Raw genomic sequence first — 8,947 nt, forward strand, 5'->3', positions numbered from 1 at the left:
TTGAGACAGGGTCTTGCTTTGTCGCAGGCTGGAGTGCAGTGGAGCCATCTCAGCTCACTGCAACCTCCACCTCCCAGGTTCAAGAGATTCTCCTGCCTCAGCCTCCTGAGTAGCTGGGATTACAGGTGCCTGCCACCACACCCAGCTAATTTTTGTACTTTCAGCAGAGATGGGATTTTGCCGTGTTAGCCAGGCTGGTTTCAAACTCCTGGCCTCAAGTGATTCACCCATGTTGGCCTCCCAAAGTGCTGGGATTACAGGCGTGAACCACCATGTCCCACCATGTCCTTCACATTTCCATCTTTTCTGCCTTCATCCATGATGTGACCAGCCTGCAGGACCACATGCCTAGGTCTTTTGTACTTTCCTACTTAAGAATTTTCGCCTTTTCAGGCCCAGCTGAAAGCTTTTTCTGAACCTCTCCCCATTTCCCTCTTCCTCTGCCTAGAGGACATTTCCCACCTCTGAAATCCCTTAGCTCTGAAAGTGTTACTGATTTTACATTAGCTTATTGAACTGCAGTTTACTTTATCTTTGTATACAAGGAATCCATTTTCCTGACTATAATGTAAGCCCTGTTTCTAAGTTGTTGCTGTATCCTCTAACAAACCTTTCTACATAAGGCCAGTCTTTTTTTAAAAAACTGATTTATTGGGATATCATTCACATATCATACAGTTTACCCATTTAAAGTATATAATTCAATGGTTTTTACTGTGTTTTGAGGGTTGTACAAATATCACCAAAATCAAATTTAGAACGTTTTCATCACTTCCAAAAGAAACTATGTACCCATTAGTGGTCAATCCAAATTTTCTACCAACCCCCAGATATCTACCAACCAACTTAATTTTTCTGTGGATTTGCCTATTCTACACATTTCATATAATGGAATAATACAAAATGTGGCCTTTGGTGACCAGTTTCTTTCACTTAGCATGATATTTTCAAGGTTCATCCATGTTGTCGCATGTATTAGTGCCTCATTTGTTTTCAGGGCTGAATAATATTCCATTGGTTGGATATATCAAATTTTATTCAGCCATTCATCCATTGATATTTGGGTTGTTTCCATGTTTTTGTTTATTATGAATAATTTTGCCATAAACATTTGTGTACATATTTTGTGTGGACATGTATTCTCATTTCTGTTGGATATACATCTGTGTTTAACATGTTTTTCAAACCATTTTTTTCCCTCTGTTCTCACATCAACACAGTAATAATGAACACAGAAGACTCCCGTGACCTCAAAATATGTGGGGATTTCTCTCCACCAGCAAGTAAGCAATGAGTTCTGTAGAGGACACCCAAATGGTCATCCTCTAATTCAGTGCTGGTACTGTCTACTTGGAGATAGTGTCAGATCTCACAGTTTGAGGAATCAGTCCCCCAAGACTGTGCCCCCTACTTTAGACCCAGTCACAAGTCTGAGATTCCAAAACTTCTGATCAACTAGCTTTAAATTGGGGTTCCCATGCCCTCCTGGATTAGTTTGCTGGATTAATTTGTGTTGGATTAGTTTGCTTGGAGCACATCTCAGAACTGAGAAAAACAATTGTGTTTACAGGTTTATTATAAGGGCTACAACAAAAGATACAGATGAAGAGAAGCATAGGGTGAGGCATGGGGGAAGGAAAGCAGAACTTCCATGCCCTCTCCTAGCACGCTACCCTCCAGGGTCTCCATGTTCCAACTATCTGGAAGCTCTCTGAACCATGTCCCTTTGGGTTTTCATTGAGGCTTTATTACATAGATATGGTTGACAACCATGTAGAAATGTGATTGGACAAAAAGTGCCTGATCTAAACCCAGTAAGGTCTGTCTGTTCAGACTTTTTGTGGCCTCTCTGCATAGCATTCCTTTCCCCAGTTGAGGCAGGACTGCTCCTGGAATGAGAGTCTTCTAACCCACAATTAGATTAAAGTCTTGCCTTGGGAAGGTGTATAAGAGGATGGGAGAAGGTCAGGGAGAGAGATTCTATTGCATGAGGCCTATAACACCCCAACATTATAGTAAAAGACTATGACAAGGGCTAGTGGAGTTATTAGCCAGAAACCATGGAGGAAAACCTAAACATATAATCATAATATCACAACCTATGAATGGAATTGCTGGGTCATTGGCAACTCCATGTACAACATTTTGGAAAACTGCCAAATTTTTTCCATAGTGGCTACTTCATTTTATATTGCCATCAGGAATGTATGAGGGTTCCAGTTTATCTACATCTTCACCAGCATTTATTGTTATCTTTTTTATTATAGCCATCTTAGTGGGTGTGAGGTGATATTTCACCATGGTTTAATTTGTGTTTCCCTAATGATTAATTATGTGGATTGTCTTTTCTTATACATATTGGTCATTTATATATCTTCTTTGGAGTAGTACCTATTCAAACGCTTTGTTTTAAAATTGAGTTACTTGTTCCACGGTGGTTGAGTTATAGCAGTTCTTTATATATTCTGCATACAAGTCCCTTATATAATAAGACCTACAATTTGCCAATATTGTCTTCCACTCCTTTCAATTTCTTGGTGGTGTCCTTTGAAGTACAAAAGTTTTTAATTTTGATTTGTGAACTCCAAATATCTGAGAGGGTGTCAGTTAATTTAGAAAGTTTATTTACAAAGTTTATTTTGCCAGTGTTGAGGATGCACGCCCATGACATAGCCACACAAAGTCCTGATGACATGTGCCCAAGGTGGACTCAAGGAGAGCTAAAATGTCCATAATATCAAGCAAAACAAGAATTAACTGCATGGACTGAAGTAATCTTTTTGACTTGTTGCTTAAAACATTGCTGATCCTTTGTTTTGCTTTTCAGAGTCTTGAAAGTTTTCCTTTGAGCTACTGACAGCTTTTAACAATTGAGTACACTCCTATGAACAAAATTTGGAGCATATTTGTTTCTCTCTACCTGATTTCTCCAGAATTTGGAAACTATTGGTGAGTATTCTTAACTTATGACAATACAGTTATTTGCGTAAGTGCAATAAGAATCTGTACTCATTTGTAAGAGGACACAATTGGAGAAACTGGTTACTTTACCAAGACTTTGACTGGAATGGCATGCTTTCCTTAAAGAATAAAATCTGACTTATGCAGCCAATAAAAGCCCTTGGGAAAAGTAGCCTCATACTTTGTCTACAGAGTCCCTGTACAGGGTTTCTGACCTGTCATTAGTAAAGAATGTCACCTTCTGACAGGCCCAGGAGCCCTAGGTTTATCTTGGAACCTCAAGAGGAGAGATAATTCACCCAGCTCATAGGTATTTGATGGTACAAATCCATATGTGAGGTGAGGCTCGGCTTTAAAAATGTCTTGAAATTTCTTCTATGGAACAAAGTTTCATCAACGCCGATTTTAAAAAGCCTAGGTGAAAAATAATTATTCTTGCTGTACTTTATACAAACAATCTGGCCAGGTAAAATAAAGCAAGTTGGTCCTACCATGATTTGTCTTTAGTGAAAATGGGAAACTGGAGAGAGAGAAAAAAATATGCTTCAAAAACTATAGCATACTTGTTAGATTCTAGTCTTGCCTAATGTTTTTCAATTTTTATTATTTTCTACAGTTTGGGCTGAACTATAATTTTTCCTGGCTACAAGTCTACAAAATAACATTTTCAATATTTTTCTTCTTTCTTTTCTTTTTTTTCCCAATTTTTTCCTAATTTGAAATCACTGAAAACTAAGCGGTGCTTTCTTAAAACCCTGCAAACTGAAGCTGGACAACTTAAACTTCAGAAGAAAATAACAGCAACCCATTTACATACATAAGCCACTTTCCAGGATCATTTTTTTGTTTGCTGTTGTTTTTCTCCCTTCCTCCCCTTATTTTCTCTTCATAGGAAATAAGACTTCATAACCTGCTAAAAATGAAGTTTTGGGACCTACCTGTCTAGGAATAAACCGTCCTTGCCATGAGAGATCAGATGAAACTTGAAATCAGAGACTCATTTTCTTCTAAAATGCTTTCTCCAAAAGATTTTAAAAAAGAAAAGGGGGGAAATGTGAAAAGAAATTCTTGGGGCCCCCAAATTATGAAGCTAAAGGTAAAAGTCAAGCTGGGAACTGCTCAGGACAAACCTGCTTCCCATACTATTCAAAGTCATTCCTCTGCTCACTGAAATATGCATATCTAATTGTCTCCTTTGGAAAGGCTTATCAGAAACTCAAAAGGGTGTAACCATTTGTCTCCCACCAACCTGTGACCTGGATGCCTGTTCCCTGCTTTGAGTTGTTTCCATCTTTCTGGATGGAACCAATATACTTTTTATATGTATTGATTTTGATGCCTTGTGTCAGACCTCTGAGCCCAAGCCAAGCCATCACATCCCCTGTGACTTGCACGTATACGCCCAGATGGCCTGAAGTAATTGAAGAATCACAAAAGAAGTGAAAATGCCCTGTCCCTGCCTTAACTGATGACATTCCAACACAAAAGAAGTGAAAATGGCCAGTCCTTGCCTTAAGTGATGATATTACCTTGTGAAATTTCTTTTCCTGGCTCATCCTGGCTCAAAAAGCTCCCCCACTGAGCATCTTGTGACCCCCATTCCTGCCCATCAGAGAACAACCCCCTTTTGACTGTAATTTTCCTTTACCTACCCAAATCCTATAAAACGGTCCCACCCTTATCTGCCTTTGCTGACTCTCTTTTCAGACTCAGCCCACGTGCACCCAGGTGATTAAAAAGCTTTACTGCTCAAACAAAGCCTGTTTGGTGGTCTCTTCACACAGACACGCATGACATTTTGGTGCCGTGACTCGGATCAGGGGACCTCCCTTGAGAGATCGATCAATCCCCTGTCCTCCTGCTCTTTGCTCCATGAGAAAGACCCACCTACAACCTCAGGTCCTCAGACCGACTAGCCCAAGGAACATCTCACCAATTTTAAATTGGGTAAGCGACCTCTTTTTACTCTCTTCTCCAACCTCTCTCACTATCCCTCAAGCTCTTTCTCCTTTCAGTCTTGATGCCACACTTCAGTCTTTCTCTTCTCTTAATTTCAGTTGCTTTCCTTTTCTGGTAGAGACAAAGGAGACATGTTTTATTCATGGACCCAAAACTCTGGCGCTGGTCATGGACTCGGGAAGACAGTCTTCCCTTGGTGTTTAATCACGCGGGGACGCCTGCCTGATTATTCATCCACGTTTCAGAGGTGTCTGACCATGCATGGACGCCTGCCTTGGTCCTTCACCCTTAGCGGCAAGCACTACTTTTCTGGGGGGCGGGACAAGCACCCACAGCCCCTTCTCTCCCTGTCTCTACCCCTTCTCTGCTTTTCTGAGGGGGACAAGAACCCCTGACCCCTTCTCCGCTTTTCTGGGGGGCAAGAACATCCTGACCCCTTATCTCCACACCCTGACCCCTTATTTCTGCACCCCAACCCTTTATCTCCACATCCCGACCCCTTTCCTGCTTTTCTGGAGGGTAAGAAACCCCCATCTCTACTCTCTTTTCTCTGGGCTTGCCTCCTTCACTATGGGCAACCTTCCACCCTCCATTCCTCCGTCTTCTCCCTTAGCCCATGTTCTCAAGAACTTAAAACCTCTTCAACTCACACCTGACCTAAAACCTAAATGCCTTATCTTCTTCTGCAACACTGCTTGGCCCCAATACAAACTTGACAATGGCTCTAAATGATCAGAAAACGGCACTTTCGATTTATCCATCCTACAAGACCTAAATAATTTTTGTCAAAAAATGGGCAAACGATCTGAGGTGCCTTATATCCAGGCATTTTTCACACTTCGTTCCCTCCCTAGTCTCTATTCCCAATGTGATTCCTCCCAAATCCTCCTTCTTTCCCTCCCGCCTGTCCCCACAGTCCCAACTCCAAGAGTCGCTGAGTCTTTCCAGTCTTCCTTTCCTACAGACCCATCTGACCTTTTCCCTCCTCCCCAGGCTGCTCGTCGCCAGGCTGAGCTAAGTCCCAATTCTTCCTCAGCCTCCGCTCCTCCACCCTATAATCTTTCTATCACCTCCCCTCCTCACACCCGGTCCAGCTTACAGTTTAGTTTCACGACTAGCTCTTCCCCACCTGCCCAAAAATTTCCTCTTAGAGAAGTGGCTGGAGCTGAAGGCATAGTCAGGGTACATGTACCTTTTTCTCTATCAGGCCTTTCTCAGATCTGTCAGCATTTAGTCTCCTTCTCATCAGACCCCACTAAATATATACAGGAATATCTAACTCTGTCCTATATCCAATATCTAACTCTGTCATACAATTTAACCTGGAGTGACTTAAATGTCATCCTGACTTCTACCCTCTACCCCACATGAACAGGAAAGAGTTTTTTCTCTCGCCCAATCTCATGCTGATAACTGCTGGCTTCATGAGCCAGACCTCCAGTAAGTCATTAGAGCAGTTCCCCAAGAGGATCCCCAATGGAACTATCAGGCAAATTCCCCAGGCATAGCTAGGCGAGATTACATGATTTCCTGCCTAGTTGAAGGGCTTAAAAAGGCAGCTTACAAAGCTGTTAATTATGACAAACTTAAAGAAACTACCCAAGGTAAAGATGAAAACCCAGCCCAGTTCATGGCCCACTTAGCAGCAACCCTTACACACTTTACTACCCCAGACCCAGAAGGGCCAGAAGGTCGCCTTATTCTTAATATGTATTTTATCACTCAATCCACTCCTGACATTAGGAAAAAACTTCAAAAATTAAATTCCAGCCCTCAAACCCCACAACAGGACTTAATTAACCTTGCCTTCAAGGTGTACAATAACAAAGTAGAGGCAGCCAAGTAGCAATGTATTTCTGAGTTGCAATTCCTTGCCTCCACTGTCAGAGAAACCCCAGCCACATCTCCAGCACACAAGAACTCCAAATGCCTGGACCGCAGTTGCCAGGGGTTCCTCCAGAACCTCCTCCCTCAGGAGCTTGCTACAAGTGCTGGAAATCTGGCCACTGGGCCAAGGAATGTCTGCAGCCCAGGATTCCTCCTAAGCTGTGTCCCGTCTGTGCAGGACCTCACTGAAAATCAGACTGTTCAAGTCATCTGGCAGCCACTTCCCGAACCCCTGGAACTCTGGTCCAAGGCTCTCTGACTGACTCCCTCCCAGATCTTCTCAGCTTAGCAGCTGAAGACTGACACTGCCCGATCGCCTCAGAAGCCTACAGGACCATCACAGACACTCTAGGTAACTCTCACAGTGGAAGGTAAGTCCACCCGCTTCTTAATCAATACGGAGACTACCACTCCACATTACCTTCTTTTCAAAGGCCTGTTTCCCTTGCCTCCATAACTGTGGTGGGTATTGACAGCCAAGTTTCAAAACCCCTGAAAACTCCCCCACTCTGGTGCCAACTTGGACAACATTGTTTTGTGCACTCTTTTTCAGTTATCCCCATCTGCCCAGTTCCCTTATTAGGCCGAGATATTTCAACCAAACCGTCTGCTTCCCTGACTATTCCTGGACTACAGCCACATCTCATTGCCACCCTTCTCCCCAACCCAAAGCCTCCTTTCCATCTTCCTCTCGTATCCCCCCACCTTAACCCACAAGTATGGGACATCTCTACTCCTTCCCTGGCAACCGATCACATGCCCATTACCATCCCATTAAAACCTAATCACCCTTACCCCGATCAACACCAGTATCCCATCCCACAGCACACTTTAAAAGGATTAAAGCCTGTTATCACTTGCCTGCTACAGCATGGGCTTCTAAAACCTATAAACTCTCCTTACAATTCCCCCATTTTACCTGTCCAAAAACTGGACAAGTCTTACAGATTAGTTTAGGATCTGTGCTTTATCAACCAAATAGTTTTGCCTATCCACCCTGTGGTGCCCAAACCGTACACTCTTTTGTCCTCAATACCTTCCTCCACAACTCACTATTCTGTTCTTAATCTTAAAGATGCTTTTTTCACTATTCCCCTGCACCCCTCATCCCAGCCTCTTTGCTTTCACCTGGACTGACCCTGACACCCATCTGTCCCAGCAGCTTACCTGGGCTGTGCTGCTGCAAGGTTTCAGGGACAGCTCTCATTACTTCAGCCAAGCTCTTTCTCATGATTTACTTTCTTTCCACCCCTCCGCTCCTCACCTTATTCAATATATTGATGACTTTCTTCTTTGTAGCCCCTCTGACTCTTCTCAACAAGACACCCTTCTTCTCCTTCAGCATTTATTCTCCAAAGGATATCAGGTATTCCCCTCCAAAGCTCAAATTTCTTCTCCATCCCTTACCTACCTTGGCATAATTCTTCATAAAAACACACGTGCTCTCCCTGCCGATTGTGTCTGACTGATCTCTCAAATCCCAACCCCTTCTACAAAACAACAAGTCCTTTCCTTCCTCGGCATGGTTGGATACTTTCGCCTTTGGATACCTGGTTTTGCCATCCTAACAAAAGTGTTACATGAACTCACAAAAGGAAACCTAGCTGACCCATAGATCCTAAATCCCTTCCCCACTCCTCTTTCCATTCCTTGAAGACAGCTTTAGAACTGTCCCTGACTCATCCCAACCCTTTTCATTACACACAGCCAAAGTGCAGAGCTGTGAGTCGGAATTCTTACACAAGGACCGGGATCGCGTCCTGTAGCCTTTTTGTCCAAACAACTTGACCTTACTGTTTTAGGCTGGCCATCATGTCTCCGTGCAGTGGCTGCTGCCACCCTAATAGTTTTAGAGGCCCTCAAAAGCACAAACTATGCTCAACTCATTCTCTACAGCTCTCATAATTTCCAAAATCTATTTTCTTCCTCACACCTGACGCATATACTTTCTGCTCCCTGGCTCCTTCAGCTATACTCACTCTTTGTTGAGTCTCCCACAATTACCATTATTCCTGGCCCGGACTTCAATCCGGCCTCCCACATTATTCTGAATACCACACCTGACCCTCATGACTGCATCTCTCTGATCCACCTGACATTCACCCCATTCCCCTACATTTCCTTCTTCCCTGTTCCTCAC

This window comes from Mandrillus leucophaeus, unplaced genomic scaffold (genome assembly GCF_000951045.1).
Source record: "Mandrillus leucophaeus isolate KB7577 unplaced genomic scaffold, Mleu.le_1.0 Scaffold985, whole genome shotgun sequence".
NCBI lineage: Eukaryota > Metazoa > Chordata > Mammalia > Primates > Cercopithecidae > Mandrillus > Mandrillus leucophaeus.